The sequence below is a fragment of the Sus scrofa genome, chromosome 1 (genome assembly GCF_054392235.1).
Source record: "Sus scrofa isolate SSC_HxYL_T2T_F1_AM1 chromosome 1, Sscrofa_HxYL_maternal_Yorkshire_Landrace_v2.0, whole genome shotgun sequence".
Taxonomy (NCBI): domain Eukaryota; kingdom Metazoa; phylum Chordata; class Mammalia; order Artiodactyla; family Suidae; genus Sus; species Sus scrofa.
This window is the reverse complement of record NC_139383.1, coordinates 243,350,892-243,368,300: the sequence shown is the minus strand read 5'-3', so window position 1 is coordinate 243,368,300 and position 17,409 is coordinate 243,350,892. Positions and strand designations below refer to the sequence as shown.

Genomic DNA, 17,409 nt, shown 5'->3' with positions numbered 1-17,409 from the left:
AAGAGAAAGAAACACAGCATTGCTCTGAGAAATATGGCCAGGTGAACAGCACAAACATTTGTGCTCCAAGGACCCAGATGACAGCTGGATGACAACAGTCCCAGAGGAATGAATAAGGACTTTTTGCTCAGCCTAAAAATTAAAAGGCTCACAGAGTGTTGACAAATGGCTTATAATCCCCTCTATAAAGCAGGCCTGGTGTGGAACTATTTGGCCTCTCAACAGAGCTGTCAGAGAGTGGCTGGCTGCTAAGCTCCCTCTGCTCCTCTGAAGAGGTGCAAAGACCTAGATCATACCCCAGGTTACATGGCAAAGGCTCGTTGGTCTCCCGGGATAATCAGGCTCTCTGTGCAGCCCACAGATGTGCTCTCTTCAGGGGAAGCAGCGGATCATGGGCTGTCAAGGTCAAGTTGGGTAGACTGATCACACCACTTACTGGTTTTAGACACAATCTTTTCACTTCCCTGAACCTCCATTTTCACACATTTCAGTTGAGCTGATGCCACTTACATAATTGTGTTACTATGGGAATTAAATAAAATGTTATAAATGTAGTAACCTACTCAGCAGGTCCTGCTCTTTTCTTTTCTAATGATGCTATGTTCCTACCTGAACGTGAACTTCCCATAATTGTCTCAAAATTTCCATAGGTCAATCATCTTATACAATGACAACTGCTAGCAAAAAAATAAAAAAGAGGAAGTATGTGCCTGTCATCATGGAGGATGAGTTGTCACCAAAAGGCTATGGGCATCTCGGAAGCTCTGTGACACTCTAGCCAGCCCCAGAATCCTAAACCAAACTCCAGGATTACTGCTGCAGGAAACATCCCAATGTACCAAGGAAAACATTCAGAGAATGGCTATTTGTTGGGTCCTTTTTTCCTTCTATCACTACTTGCCAGCTCATGACAGCTGAGCTGTCCTGTCATATACACACTAGCTGCCTTCACACACGTGCAAAAAATCAAACGGAAGCTCCCACTCTATGGCATGAACCAGATTCCTTCTATTTATAAGCTGCAGCCCAACAGACAGGCTTCATTCTGTAACTTGCAGTTCTCAGCAAGCTGCACAAGAATAGAGATGTGTTCATACTTTCCAGTCACCCAGATTGCCACTTCAAAAAGAAAGTGATAGACAAATATGGTGCAACTCGTTTATAACATTTTCCCATGTTTAACTTCCAAATTTGAGAGTCTTAAGCACAGTTGCCAAAAGCAATTTTTTTTCTAAATGCAATATTTTTTCCCTTGGTCTCTTAAATGGTAACTGATTTTTTTCCCCCTACTGTTTCTTCTTAGAGGCCAAGAGTTTTTCACTCCCGGTCTGCAATACCCTGCCTGGGCTATCACCCAAATGGCTTTCACACTTAAAGTGAGAAAGAATTAAGTGCTTCTGCAGTTGAAAAATGGTTCTGTCTGCCTTGGAGTCACAAAGCTCTTTACTGAACTATTGCTTGGAGACTCCAGAGCTAAGTGTACCAATGAGCCTATGATGGTGCCAAGAAAGTAACTCCAGAATAGAGAAAATCCCATCATTTCTCTATCCAGAGTACAACCAGATATATTCACTTAGTTTTTACCCCCTAGTGTTTTGGGGGAGGGAATTTTCACAGCTGTTCTCTGGTTTTCCTATAAGTGAGTTCAGTACAATCTCAAAAGTTGTCATCTTTGTATCATGTCTACACAATCATAGTCTAAGCTGGTTGCTGACCACATTTTCATAAGCTAGTTAGATTTCATCTGTGCTTCTAATATGATATTGAACTTAATGAAAGGAAAAAACAGGTACACCGATCTCCATTAATGATTATTCTTTTGAGAGGGCTAAATAAATCCTGTGCACGACACTCGGTCCTGTCCAAAATGTCCATTGAGACATTTGGTCCATGCGAAAAAGGTCTTTGAAATTTGGTCCTGTCCAAAAATCTATGAGACATTTGGCCCATGATACATTAAATAATACAAATATTGGACTTTGTTAAAATTTTATTTACATTATTTTTGTGGTAATCTATGATGAATTTTGGATTTCACTTTCATTCTTGTTCTTCCTCATCATGAAGTTCAGCAAGGCTACTCTAAGTTGATAAGCAATTGCTCTTAGGTGTATATTCTCCTGATTACTGGCTTTACATTTGTTTTATCTGTTAACAATTGCAGTTATATGAATTTGACTTTGTCTATATTGTCATGAAGTTCGTGGCCGTATTTGAGTGTGACCACCAAGAACCTGGGTGATTAACTGTTCATCACCTTTTAACACTTCAGTAAATCTCCAAATTGAAGGACAATGCATTACTATCAGCTTTTGGAATGTGGTATGCCAGCTTTCCCATGCATCATTCGTCCTGTGGTTCAGTACATATATATGAATATTCCTAGTTTCCAGTGGAAATCTTAGAGCTTCTGATCCTCTTCTGCCTCCTCTGTGCCTTCCATGAACACATTTTCTCAACATAATCCATTAGGTCATCTAAATTTTCTCCTGCATTCTCTACAATGTACTCAAAACTTTCACGTACACCTTCCAAAGAAACAACTGGAAGTCCAAACAAGATGCACACTTACAGGTGTTACTTTCCATTTTCATAAACTCGTGTGTTAGACCCAAAGAAGATATGTTTGGACAGAGTGGTGGTGTAAAGTGGAACAAGCACATTTTAACTTGTGCGTTTGTTTGGAGCAGTCAAATCACATTCATATTTGCAATCTTGAAATTCATCATGCACAATGAAGGGTTAGTGCCAAGATTTCTTCTCCATGTAAATGCAAGTCCTTTCTCATATATGTATATCTTTAAGTGTCTTCTTGCCTTTTCATTGCTAGTGCACAAACTAGTGATATGGTATGACCCAGTACTGTACTGTGTGCAATAAATAACTGAGTGGACCATGCTGATGCCGTCTTGGAGGTGCCATCACTGAGTAATGTGGAAATGACAGTTAAATATCAAACAACTTGTATAAATAAGAATTTTTTGTCATTATCAGCACTGGAATCATGCATAAGAAGTCGTTAGCCGCCTCTGGTCACTTGATACTTCTCTGGAATTTCAATTCCACGCAATGAAGTTGGGTTTGGAAGTTGATGTCTACTTTTTTTTAATTTATTTGAAATATATTTGTTTACAATGTCATATTCTTTTGAAGTGTACAATGTTGAACATTTGATATTTTTATACATTATGCTCCATTTAAAATTATTAGAAAATATTGGTTATATTCCCTGTGCTGTATATTATATTCCTGTATCTTATTTATTTATTTTTTAATTTTTTTCCAGGTTTTTCTTTTTTCTATTATAGTTGATTTACAATGTTCTGTCAATTTCTGCTGTATAGCAAACTGACCCAGTCATACATATATACAGACATTCTTTTTCTCACATTATCATCCATCGTGTTCCATCGTAAGTGACTAGATATAGTTCCCTGTGCTATACAGCAGGATGATGTTTACTTTGAATTCTATTTACCTGCCTCTTTAATGAGTTTCTTTCTGGTAGCATTACTAGGACCTCTTCATCATGACAATCCTGGAGTTTTCTTCAAAGTACCTGCAATGTTGTTGCATTTGATTCTTCTTCTGAGTGTTGTTTTAACCTGCTTGGGGTTTTCCTTACTTTTCCTTCAACACCAATATGGTGCATTTTTCTGTTCCTTCTTGAGTGACTATAATGTTATGGTGTTTTCCAAATCCTGACTAGTTGTATGATTCTTCTCTCTTCACAGCACCAGTACCTTTTACTTCTACCTCTGTTAAAGGAATAGAAATGGTAACAAAACTCATTATTATGTAGCATTGGCTTTTCTCTCTGTAAGTATATTTTTTCTGCCATATTTCACTGAGAAGTTTTAGATAAAGATGACATAATGCCAAGCAACAAAAGAAAGGTGTTTTTTTCTTCTTTTGTAGCTGTCTGACTAGTGGTCACTGGCTTACTGGTAGGAGAAAACTTACCGATATCTAATGGATTCTACACACCTGGTTTGGCCAGGCAGGATGGGCCAGTAGGCAGGCACCAGCTGAGGGTTACGGGGTCCACACTCCTGGGAAAATAAGTGTGGGAGTCACTTCCACTAAAACCTCTTCAAAGAGAGACACAGACTTCTTGTGATCTACCACAAATGTGCCTATACTCTTGTACAGTGACTCAAGGAAAACACCACCTATTAACCCTGAGCAGTGGGATCATTGTAGGGGGTGAATTAGATACCCAGCATGCCCTCATGGTGGCTCTCACACCCAAGAGCTATGTGGTAGAAGGGATACACCACCCTCCTTCCAAGCAAACTGGCTGCCCTGCAAAGGGTTTACACTAACACGATCTCTGCCAGTTGTACAAAGTGGCGTGGCCAAGCCCCTCCTTACAAACCTTGCTGTTACTGAACAATCCAGCCACATCTAGCCAAATGTCCAGCAACACATTAAGGTACCATTCATGGTGAGATCCATCCTTGACTTGCTGTCCCCTGAGCTTTTCTCTAATTTAGTTAGGACTCTTCCTCAATTTACATAGTTAACATAAATCCAAATCTGGAAGTTTTGTACCCTGACTGGTCTTCCTAACCCCATGTGCCATTACCAGCTACCTAACAGAAGCAAGAAGGGTTATTACTGGCAATACAACCACAACACAATTATTGGACCAATGGCATGTGATGGTAATTTTAATGTATTATTCCTATAAGCCAAAGTATAAATAAATCTTGTGGAGTATTTGAACCCAGTGGCATTTCCCAAGCATTGATGTTTTGACAGGACAAAATATTAAGAGCCATATTTAATATTGGCATAAGCTAAATACACCCACGGAGGAGACTTTTTTTTTTTTTTTTTGCTTTATTATGGCCACATTCACGGCATGTGGAGGTTCCCAGGCTAGGGTCGAATTGGAGCTACAGCTGCTGGCCTACAGCACAGCCATAGCAACTCGGATCCGAGCCGCATCTGTGAACTACACCACAGCAACCCCAGGATCCTTAACCCACTAAACAAGGCCAGGGGTCAAACCCACAACCTCAGGGTTCCTAGCTGGGTATGTTTCCACTGCACCACGTCGGAAACTCCTGGACACTTTTGATTGGACCAAATTTCAAGGACCTTTTGTCTCAGTGGACATTTTGGACAGAATCAAATGTCTGCTAATTTACAAGTCTCTTTATATCTCAGAAGTATCTATTATCCTATAATCTGCTTATATCTTTTACAAAGCAAGCTGCCAAGGGGAAGAAATATTTCAATCAATTTCCTTAAACATCTCTGTTTTGCTAAGCATCACTTACTGTTATGCCCCCATAATGATAATCTTATAAATTCTAAGTTTTGTTTAAGGCCAACCTTAGAGCTATGGATGGGGCCCAGTAAATCTTTTAAGAGTTTGCCGATTTATAAGAAATTCCAGATTTCAGTTTTTGTATTTTTTTTTTGAAAAAAAAAAACTGTAAATATTCAAGACACCATTTCCTTTAAGCGTGTCCCCTTACATTACTTTTAAGCAAGCCTAATGATGTTATGCAAAAGCAATTTTAAAAATTTGACAGGGATTCATGGGGCCACTAAACAGTCAAAAAGTAGAGTTAACGTCTATATTTGAAACTGAGAAAAGGACAGCCCTGAAAATCATAGAGTAGTCAACTTAGTTTTCATACCTGGAAAATAAGAGAACAAATCATCAAAAAATCAATTTGCAAACACCCATATGATCAGAGAATACTAGGTAATAATCAACATTGCTTTGTGAAGAACAGTCTTGTCAGAACCATCTAATTTCCTTCTAAAAGAGAGTGACAGGCCTGGTACATCAGAGGGATGAAATAGATTTTACAGAGCTTGAATTTTACAAAGCTCTTGATTCTGTCTTCCACGATGTGCTCTTCAGCAGATGACTTCAAACCAGCAGAGAGGTACTGCACTGGGTTACTGAGAACCACAGCCCTCTGTGCTTCAGTTGGTAGGTGGGGGGTTGGGCAGGAGGAATTGGGTGTGATGTTTTGTACAAGAGTGCGTTGCTCCTGGACTCTTCATCATGCTCATCATTCCCAAACTCAGTCCAAGCACATGATCAATCAACACTTGTCCAATGAATGAATGGTGGGTAGGGTAGTAGCCACTGGGTGAATCACATGACTCTAAGAGGGGTGGGAGGCCAGAGACCAGACATTGGAGAAGAAGGGTATTTGTTCCCTGTGAAGAGCCAACTCTCTAGGGACACCTGGGACAATTGAGGTACAGAATTTACGTGGTGTGGGACAGATTTCATTACAAATTTGATAAGTTTGATAAACAGGCAGAAATGACAGTATGCATTTTATTTTGGAGAAAAATCAAACTTCACAAACTCAAGCCTTCTAAAATGCAAAAGGAATGGTATATTAAATGCTGCTAAGTGCAAGACATGCCATATTCTTAAACCATCCTGGAGTTCCCATCATGGCTCAGCAGAAACGAATATGACTACCATCCATGAGGACAAAGGTTCAATCCTTGGCATTGCTCAATGGGTTAAGGATCCAGAGTTGCCATGAGCTGTGGTGTAGGTCACAGACGGCTTCGATTTGGTGTTGCTGTGGCTATGGCATAAGCCAGCGGCTATAGCTCCAATTTGTCCCCTAGCCTGGGAACCTCCATACGCTGCAGGTCTAGCCCTAAAAGACGACAACAACAACAACAACAAAATTCCTGAGGTGAAAATTTTGAGACAGATTAGATGATATAAGGAGCCAGCACCTAGGAGTCAGGGTTTACAAACAGGCTTGAGTACTCCCTAGTTATACAACTTTGGGTACGTCATTTAAATTTGCTCAGTCTTCCATGTCCTTGTATGTAAAACCAGTCTCCTTCATCTTATAGGGTTGAAATTGGAAATGAGATTTCAGAGGGAGTTCCCATTGTGGTGCACCAGAAACAAATCCGACTAGTATCCATAAGGATGCAGATTTGATTCCTGGCCTTGCTCAGAGGGTTATGGATCCAGCACTGCCATGAGCTGTGGTGTAGGTCGCAGATGTGGCTCAGATCTGGTGTTGCTGTAGCTGTGGCACAGGCCGGTGGCTGCAGTTCCAATTAGACCCCTAGCCTGGCAACTTCTATGTGCCGCAGTTGTCACCCTATAAAAGCAAAAAAAAAAGAAATGAGATTTCATATATGATATAGGAATATATGTTGTATATTCACATATACAATGTATTCAGGTATTTAGGTATATAAGTACCTTCCCCAGAGTTAGGCATACTATAAGCATTTAATGAATATAAGTTCCTTACTTTCATTTACATGCAGGAAAGTCCACCATAAGAAAGTGTCTTATCCTAGATCCAGTGACATACCTACCAAATTCCTATCTTCTGCCATCAATCCAAAGTCACCAACAGCTGTCTGATATTTACTCCACATTCCTCATCCCCTGCCCTCGATTTCCATATTTCACATACCGCATTCCATCTAGTGTTTGGCTTATCACACTGGAAAAAAATTCCAGTAGATATCCCTGGGGTTGCCTGCCCAATCACTATACCCCTCCCCCTTCTCTAAGACCACACAGCTATGACAGAAATCACCATATTTTCTCATATCCTTGCCATCTTAGCCACAAACAATCCATCTGCACTTGGCACCTAAGTCAAATTGAGGCTAATCACTACCACTCCATGAGTGAGCTTCTGATCTGGACTGAGCCTTCAGAGTCTTTCTGTAGAATGGTTCTGAACTAGAACTCACGGAGTCTGAGATTAGTCACCCTGTCCTTTGCTAGGAATGTCCACTGGACCCACAGAGATGGTTCCCACAGGGAGGAAAACCTAGTCTGTCCTACACATAGAAGAATTCCTGGAGAGCAGCTGATAAGAGTGATGAGACAAGACCTGGAAACATTCAAACCCTGATTCCAATTGGTCCTGGGACCCAGGTACATCTCTGCCCTTCTGTAGCTCTACTCTTCAAACCTTCAGATTCCCTAACCTATAAACTGTTTTTACTCATGCCTTTCCAGGTTGAGTTTCTGTCATTTGTAACCAAATTTCAAATAAAGACTGCAACCAAAATCCCTTGAAAAATATTTGATTATAGATAACCTCAGAGTAAAATCAAAGAAATTTTATTTTTTAGTCAAAGCTAACAAACATTATTAAAATGATTGAAGCCCATTTCCAAAAAGTCTTTCAGAAAAGTTTTATTAATTTCAACTCTCATCTGCAGTATATGAGAATGTCTGTTACCTGCCTCTAACACTGAATTCAGGAAAAAATTTGTTTTTTGGGTTTGATAGTTGAAAAAAGGTATTTTAATTTTTTCTTTATTAATAATTTGGAGGGAGATCAAGCGAAATGTGATGCAAAGAGAACTGAATAGTGGAAAGGAATTAATGTAGGAGGAAAAACATCAGTAAGATTCAAGCTGTGCAGGGCCAATATATTTATTGCATGTAACACATTAACTTAAAACTTAGTGGTTTAAAGCAGCGAAATTGTATTATCCCACAGTTTCTGCAGGTCATAAATCTGAGCAGCTGAGCCATAAGATGACTGCTCAGGATCTCTCATGAATCTACAAACGAGGTGTGACCTGGGCTGAGTCATCTAAGGTGTGACTGGGGTTGGAGGACCTGCTTCCAAGCTCACTCACATGGGAGTTCCCCAAAGACCTGAGATACTCCTCACATGGGCCTGTCCATGGGGTGCTCACAATGACAGCTGGCAGAGCAATGGTCCAAGAAGGAAAGAGAGAGCAAAACAGGAGCCAGTGTCTTTCATAACCTAACATGACATCACTGCTGCACATTCTGTCAATCACACAGATGGATTCTGGTGCAATGGCAGAAAGGGGGGGCTATACACAGATGCGAGTACCAGGAGGTGGGGAATCATTGGTGGCCTTCTTAGGGCCTGGCAACTACTGCTTGGGTTCAATGTATTTTAGCTCCCTTTCCTTTCAGATCTAACCCATCTTAATTCTGAAGACTCTGTCCAAGCCTCTCTTCCCCTCATACTACACACTGTCTTTACACTATCTACTCCGTTCTCATGGAGTCTGCTACAATATGGATATGGAGGACTATCTCCTCAGCCTAGAAATTTCTTTCTTGATTCTGGATTTTATCTTCACTTTCCCTGCAAGATCGCTTCATGTGTGTGTCTAGTACTAAATGCCACCCTGCACTGCACCCTTCAAACTCCTCCTTCTCATACTACCATCTACCTAGTTGTCCACATCAGGGATCTGGGTCTCACACTTGACCTCTCCCTCTGTTCACCCCTTCCACATCCCTGGGGGCTACTGTGTCAGCTGGTCCTTTCCCTCTTACCTCCACTGTTTGGTCACAAAACATACCAAACCTGGCTGCCCAGGGTGGGGAGTTGGAGGGAGGGTGTAAGCCGGCCCATGCAGATTTTCTCTCCTGAGACTGAACTCTGAGTGAGTATATCTGAGAGAAGAGAGATGAATAGAAGCAACACATTTTATGGTCACTCTCTAGAAAAAAAATGGCCCCTTGGACTTTTGAAGACTGAAGAGATGAAGTCTGTTGTGACCTATCCTGAGAGCCTTCCAAGAAATTCCTTTGCTACTTGAGCTAGTCAAGGACACTTTCTGTTGTTTGCTAATAGAACAGAAGAACAAATACAAAACAACTTTAATTCACTGTGCACTAAATCTCCCAGTCCTGGCCAATTCTATTCCCATAGTCATTGTCTTGATGTCTCACCTGACTTGGTCCTATAGTTTCCTAAGTATTCCCTGCCTAAAGTCCATTTTCCTGTTCTTTTCTTTACATGTGATCCCCTCAAAATAAATACCCAACATTGTCAGTCCTCTCTCTGCTCTAAATCCTTTACAGGTCGTCACTGCTCTTAGTAAAAGTCGTAAATCCTTACATGGCTCACCAAGGTCTTAGGGTCTAACTGCCTTTAGCTGTTAAGCACCACGGCTTGCACAGTAACTACCAGCCACACTAAAGGGCTCCCAATATTTCCATGGAAGTCTCCATGTTCTCTGTCACCTCTGGGCGTTTGCACTTGTTTCCTCTGCACTGAGTTTTCTCCCATATCCACAAACTCCTTACTTGACCAATCCTTAGGTATTCTTCAGGTTTTAGCTTAGACGTCATGTCTTCTCAAGACTCCCCTGACCCTTTAAGTCTGGGTTATGTTTCCGTCCACGTGGTCTTATAGTGTCCTAAACTCCCCTGGCATCCAACTGTGCTGTTATCACTTAATAACTTACATGAAGCCCTCATTTATCCTCTGTGAATCATCTCAGTTCTGTGCATTTCTGTACCCTCAGAGTCTAGCCCAGTTCCTTGAAACACAGAGTAGCTATGTAATAAACATTTGTGGAATAAATAAATGGACATTTAACTCTTCTCAAATTTTTTTCTCAATCATCTATCAACCTAATCAACCTAATCATAAAAACCTAATAATTTCCCAAGTCCCTATGTTCCATAGGATTTTTATACATCAGCTTCAGCAAACTTTATGTTTTAAAGAATTTAATTTGAGGAGTTCCCGTCGTGGCGCAGTGGTTAACAAATCCGACTAGGAACCATGAGGTTGCGGGTTCGGTCCCTGCCCTTGCTCAGTGGGTTAACGATCCGGCGTTGCCGTGAGCTGTGGTGTAGGTTGCAGATGCGGCTCGGACCCTGCGTTGCTGTGGCTATAGTGTAGGCTGGTGGCTACAGCTCTGATTGGACCCCTAGCCTGGGAACCTCCATGTGCTGCAGGAGCGGCCCAAGAAATAGCAAAAAGACAAAAAAAAAAAAAAAAATTTAATTTGAGCCACATGTATAATGCAAACAACAACAAAAACCCCAAACATCTCTCTTATAGAGTAGCAAAGAAAGAAAACTTTTTAATTAGGATTCAATATTGGTAGCCATACACATCTCACAAGGTGTGCATTTGCTTGGACCTTAAAATTTGGTTTTATGAGTTCCTGTCGTGGCTCAGCAGAAATGAACCTAACTAGCATCCATGAGGATACAGGTTTGATCCCTGGCCTAGCTCAGTGGGTTAAGGATCCAGTGTTGCCATAAGCCGTGGTGTAGGTCACAGACATGGCTTGGACCTGGTGTTGCTGTGGCATAGGCCGGCAGCTGCAGCTCGGGATTCTAACCCTAGCCTGGGAAACTCCACATGCCACAGGTGACGTCCTAAAAACAAAAACAAACAAACAAATAAAACTTGGTCTTAGAAAACATTGGAATAGGAAATTTTCTTTTAAAAAAGTTTCTTCTATCTTCATTGTAAAAAGTTGTACAAAATTTTCTTTTTCAACACAGTTGCTAACCTACTGGATTATTGGCACATTTTACATGGCAACTTCTATACACATAAGTTAGTCCTATAATAGTCCAGAGAGAAAATATCCACTGGAAATGCTGTCTTATCTAACTGTGTGAGAGGAGTTGGGTTAATCAGGGGAAGAACTAATATTTACTACTGCCTGCTGTGCCAGTCACTGGCATCGTGTACAATCCTTATCTTCAAAGAGAGGGTGATGTGAACAACGAGTCAGTGTTCAATTCTGGACATAGTGATAGCTCCCTGGACTTCTGGAGATTTCAGGAAAGATTTGTCAGGGACCACAGATGAACAGGATTATAATTTTGCAACATCCCTAAAAGATGACCCTTAAAACACTCACAGCTGCCCAATTTTCCTCAGGGAACCAATTATGCAGTGTTTAAATAGCTATGCATGCCTGCCCTGGCTCTGGTAGCCCTTGTTTTTTCACAAGAAAGCAATTCAGACAGTAACTCAACTGGTCCAAGTTCTGTGATGAGATCTTAATTAAAACTCTATAGAAAGTCATCTCTTGGAAATCCCTTTTTGGCGATGGAGAGAAGCAACCTTTTTAATACAGGTGTGTGCTATTAAGCGCTCAGGGTACAGAATCAAACTGTCCCGGAACTAGAGCATTAGATAAAAATGGCTTTGTGGACACAGATTAGTGGCTCCTGGGATTTCAAGCAACCTCTGTCCTTCGCCTTGCAGCTCAATCTATCCTGTGAGCTGGGCCTTCTGCTATCACGGTGCAATTTTAACATGACTGTAAACAATTTTGTTTTAACCACCATGGTTGGGCTTTTATGAGCCCATGAATCAAAACACACAGTAGTAATCAAAGAAAATCTTCCCGTGTGACCCATCTTTCAAACAAGACTATTGCACATGCTACAAAGTGCTTTTCAAACAAAGCAAAACAAGACAAAAACAAGGCCAAAACAAAACACACCATTTTATCAAGAGTAATATGGAAAAAAAAAAAAAGCGCTAAGCATGTTTGAAGTTTGGAAAACAGAACATGTATTAGAACATTTCCAATCAGAAAATTATTAGAAAGATATTTTTGATGCTACATGTTCTTTTGCTGATGTTTTTGTTACCATTTTGTTATTGCTTTTAACAATGCTGCTTGTCTAAAGAGTAGACTTAATATTCATATAGAAAATAGCATCAAACCAATAAGCAAGAGGATCAAATCAAGAGCTGAACACACTGTGGCAAAACCCAGGCCCTATTTTTTCCTTTTTTTTTTTTTTCTATTTAAAGAAAAAGTATGGAATTTTGCTTGGGCATAATGAGAGCATTTTTCAATAACTGGGTAGAAGAAGAGACGCAGAAGATATGGAAGGGGTGTATCGGAGTGAGATGGAGCCATATAAAAGAGGGAGCCACAGGAAACCTGGGCAGCCTCGTGTCAGTCACTGACATGCAGACAGTAGGAAAATGTGATGGACATTGGCTTTGGTATCACACAGAGCAAGCTCCTACCACTCAAGTCACTTGACCTCTGTGGATCCCACTTCTAATCTCTAAAATGGGGACAACAGGAATACAGGTCCACAAATCACTTATTTCCAGTTCAAAGAATACGAGATACTTTTTTGTGATGCATTTGGGGCTAAACTGCCCTGAACTGAAATAGAGAAGCATGTTCACTTAGCATGAACATTTGTATTTTGCCCCAGATATATTTATGTACTTGATTATGGAGTGCAATTGGATGGGATGTAATAAAATATATATATATATATGAAAAATTGAAGAGGACACAAGTAAATATAAACCTATATACCACATTCATAGAATAGAATATTGTCCCCCCCAAAAAAAATCCATACTACCCAGTATCTATTGATTTAATGCAATCCCTATCAAAACTCCCATTGCATTTTTCATAGAAATAGAAAAAAACAATGTTAAAATTTGTATGGAACCACAGAATACCCTAAAATAATAGCTAAAGCAATCATGAGAAAGAACAACAAAGCTGGAGGTATCACATTCCCTGATTTCAAACTATACTACAAAGCTATAGTAATCAAAACAGTACGATACTGGCATAAAAACAGACATAAGCCAATGGAACAGAAGTGAGAACCCAGAAATAAATCCATGCCTATAAAGACAACTAAACTTTGTCAAAGGACCTAAGAATACACAATGGGGAAAGAGAGTCTACTCCATAAGCGGTGCCAATACTTAATCACATGCAAAATAATGAACCTGGACCCCTATCTTACAGCACTCACAAAAATGAACTCAAAATGGATTAAAGACTTAAATGAAGACCTGAGACCATAAATTTCCTAAAAGAAAACAAAGGGACAAGTTCCTTCACATTGGTCTTGGCAATGACTTTTTGGACGTGATACCAAAAGCAGAAGCAACAAAATTAAAGATACACAAGTAGAATTACATCAAACTAAAAGGAAAAATCAACACAATGAAGAGGCAACCTACAGAATGGGAGAAAATATTTTCAAATACCATATCAGACAAGGGATTAATATCCAAAATATTCAATAAACTCGTAAAACTTAATAGCAAAAAAGACTTTGATTTAAAAGTGAGTAGAGGACATAAATATTTTTCCAAAACACACATACATACAGCCTAGATGCTCAACATCATTGAATGTTAGTGTAATGCAAACCAAAACCACAATGAGATAGATATCACCTCATACCTGTTAGAATGGATATGATCAAAAAGACAAGAGAAAGATGTAGGTGAGGATGTGGAGAAAAAGAAAAACTGTGCACCATTGGTGGGAATGTAAATTAGTGCAGCTACTATGGAAAACAGTATGGAGATTCTTCAAAAAAATTAAAGATAGAATTACCATATGATAGATCCAATAATCCTACTTCTGGGTATATATCCAAAGGTAATGAAATCACTGTCTCAAAGAGATATCTGTACTCTAATATACACTATAGCATTATTCACAATAGCCAAGACACAGAAAGATCCTAAATGTCCCCCCCCCCCCCCATGGACATTATCCAGCTATGGAAAAAAAAAGGAAATTTTGCTACATATGACAACATGGATGGACTCCCAGGGCATGATGCTAACTGAAATAAGTTAGACAAAGATAAATTCTATATGATCTCACTTATATGTGGAATCTAAAAAAGGCCAAACTCATAGAAACAGCATAGAATGGTGGTTACCAGGGGCTTGGGGGTAAGGAAAGGGGAGTTGGAGGGAAATAGGGGAGATATTGGTGAAAGGAAACAAACTTCTAGTTATGAGATGACCAACTTCTGGGGATCTAAATATTCAGCATGATGACTCTAGGTAACAATACTGTATCATATACTTGAATGTTACTATGAGAGTAAATCTTAAATGTTCTCAACACACACACACAGTCATTCCGTGAGGTCGGGGACATGTTTACTAATCTAATGTTGTAATCACTTCACAATATTATATGTGTTAAATATAATCACATTGTACACCTTCGACTTACACCATGTTACATGTCAGTTACATCTCAATAAAGCTGAGGGAAAAAAGTGATAAACCCTTATAAGCTTGAGCAACACCAACTTGCCTTCTTTCTTCTTCTTTTGTCTTTTTAGGGCTGCATCCGTGGCATATGGAGGTTCCCAGGTTAGGCATAGAATCAGAGCTGTAGCTGCCAGCCTACGTCAGAGCCACAGCAACACCGGTTCTGAGCCATATCTGTAACCTACACAACTCATGGCAACGCCAGATCCTTAACCCACTGAGCAAGGCCAGGAATCAAACCTGCATCCTCAGGAATGCTAGTCAGTCATTTCCGAAGAGCCACAACAGGAACTTCCCCAACTTGCCCTCTTATTTACCCCTGCAGGTCTGAGGTCAGGTTCCAAGTTTACACGCGTTCTATAAATCTGTAATTGTAATATGAAAAAGACACCATAATGCTGTTTGCGTTAACTCTCCCAAAGCAAATTTCTGGCAAGAGAAAGATATGCAAACAAACACCAATACTGTGGGGTGGAAATGCTGTCAGAAGCCTGAAGGTGTTCAACTGAAGTCCATTTGGTACTCCTGGCTCCATGCTGCACACAAAGGAGGATGTCTGCAAAGCCAGTATGGGCCCTGGGCAACTACCTCGGACCAAGCTGCTTGATGCGGATGCAAGCCTGCCCTTCAGGGACTGGAGCCAAATTCACTTTCAGGCAGCTTGAGAACCACCAAAATCCTCATTAAGGGTACTTAGTGACTGTCACTCAGGAAAAAGTATCTGTGAATCAAGGCCTTTGTCCTCAGAGTAAACTTTATAACCACCACCCTGGGACCAGGAGGCTGTTCTTGTTCACATGAAAACTTTGAGGCTTGAAGATGCACATGCAGTAGGGTTGACTGGTCACCAATGTAGAAACCCTAACTCTGAATTCCCCAACTCAGCCAAAAGCACATTTCATTAACATGGACTGTCTACTTAGAAGAAAAATTAAAGGGGTTATGGTAATGGGCAGGAGATTGAAGAACAAAGCTTAACAGGTGATTTCTTCCATTAATCCAAAAACTCTTGTTTTCATTCACCTGGGAAAGACGACCAGATATGGGGGTGGTGCTGTGTCTCAGCAGTACCAGGCTTCTGAGGTGGATGCTAAGACTTGACCCAAGAGACACTGAGGTGAAAAGTATTTAGGCTAAACTCTTTGGGGCAAAGAGACATCTGACTGAAGTTCTTCAAATAATGGTGAGTTGTCCTAAGGAAGACTGCTCTAGAGGCTTGATGCTTGGCGGTCTGGGGTCTCACTCCGTCTCTCCTGGTGGTTCTGGATGGTGTCGCTTCCTGTTCATGTGCTGCTGGTCCACAAGGAGGAAGGGTGCACAATTTTCCTTGACATAATTCCCACTACTAACTCATTCTCTTGCTACTTTCCGGCCTCCTAGGAGAAAAAAAAAATCATTCTTTTGGCTACACGAAATGGCTGGGGTACCACCGATGATAGCTTTTCTTAGACAGGCTGTGGAGGCATCTAGTAAAGAAATGACAACCACCTCCTAGGTCTGGGCAGAAATGCTGGGCCACTAGAAACTCTGTGGGCATTAGTTTCGACTCCACCCAAACAGAGTCCAAAAATTGACTGAATTCTCAAAACCCAAAGACCGCACGCAAACTTCTTAGAGTGTATCTGCTGCACTCAAGTCAAAGAAAGCATGATTTTATTTCTACTTATTTATTTATTTAAAGAAAGCATGACTTAAGTCTTCTGCCAAAACAACAGAAAATGTGTTAGTTCTGAACATTCTCATCAAACTACAATGTCAAGTTAATGGGGAGGCTCCTTGCCTGAGGCAGTGAGAGGTCAGGGTCAGGCGTGGGTAAGTTTACCAGCCCGTGGTGGGTCTTGGACTTGTGTGCAGGGAGTACTCACACTGCAGCAACTCAGAAGACACTTCGTGATTAATTTAAGGAGTTTTCAAGAATTGCCGTGAGGCAAGTCTCCAAGCCAGTTAATGTGAGTGAAACTGAGGGGGTGAAGAGCAGCAAGGTGTAAGCCACTGCAACCCTCCCTTCCCACTTGCCTTCCAGTCTGCCACCATGGGCAGCCGGCACAGAATTCCACCTGCGAAGTCTAGAGCTTTGGGGTTCAGCCTGACTTGTCTTCCCAGGGAGATGGGAGTTTGGAGAAAATTACTTTTCTCCTCTGATACACTGTTGCCCTTCAGTATAAATTCAGTATTATGGCATCCAGCCTGTCTAGGTCTGCTGTGTGACCAGACACAATGACTTTTGTGAAAACTCTGTGCTCATGGTTTTCCTCTGGACTAGAGGCAGCCCTGTGGGAATTCTCCTTCCCTATAGGCCAAATACCTAAGATCCCAGCTGAGATCTTCCTTCCCTGCAGAGGGGTAAACTAGAGCTCAGCATCCCTGCTAATTCCGTATTTGAGACCCCCGAAAATTCTGTCACTTACTGCCAAAAACTCAAATAAGACTAAACTGTTAACAGCAGCTTATAATGAAAGTTAGTACCTACCATGAGGACAGCATTGGTGTTAAAATGTTCTGACCCAGGTTTTCTGATGTGCCAGGGTGGTCAAAAATAAGCTATTTCTGTTGTCAGTTCTGAACAGAACTTTAAACTCAAAGGCAAATAAATGCCATCAGCTGA

General features: G+C 40.8%; 2 long non-coding RNA genes across 2 annotated transcripts in view; one reads left to right on the top strand and one right to left on the bottom strand.

Annotated features, from left to right (window-relative positions):
* The window catches only part of LOC106509194 (uncharacterized), a 62,750-nt gene extending 58,855 nt beyond the window's left edge, over positions 1 to 3,895 (top strand). The window contains exon 7 of the long non-coding RNA XR_014823207.1: positions 651 to 3,895. This is a non-coding gene — a long non-coding RNA (uncharacterized LOC106509194). The remainder of the gene's footprint in view (positions 1 to 650) is intronic.
* LOC146407080 (uncharacterized) lies at positions 3,670 to 17,409 on the bottom strand. The gene is made up of 3 exons (XR_014823212.1): positions 17,275 to 17,409; positions 15,828 to 16,180; positions 3,670 to 3,758 (listed from the first exon to the last, which is right to left on the bottom strand). It is a non-coding gene; the product is annotated as an uncharacterized LOC146407080 (long non-coding RNA).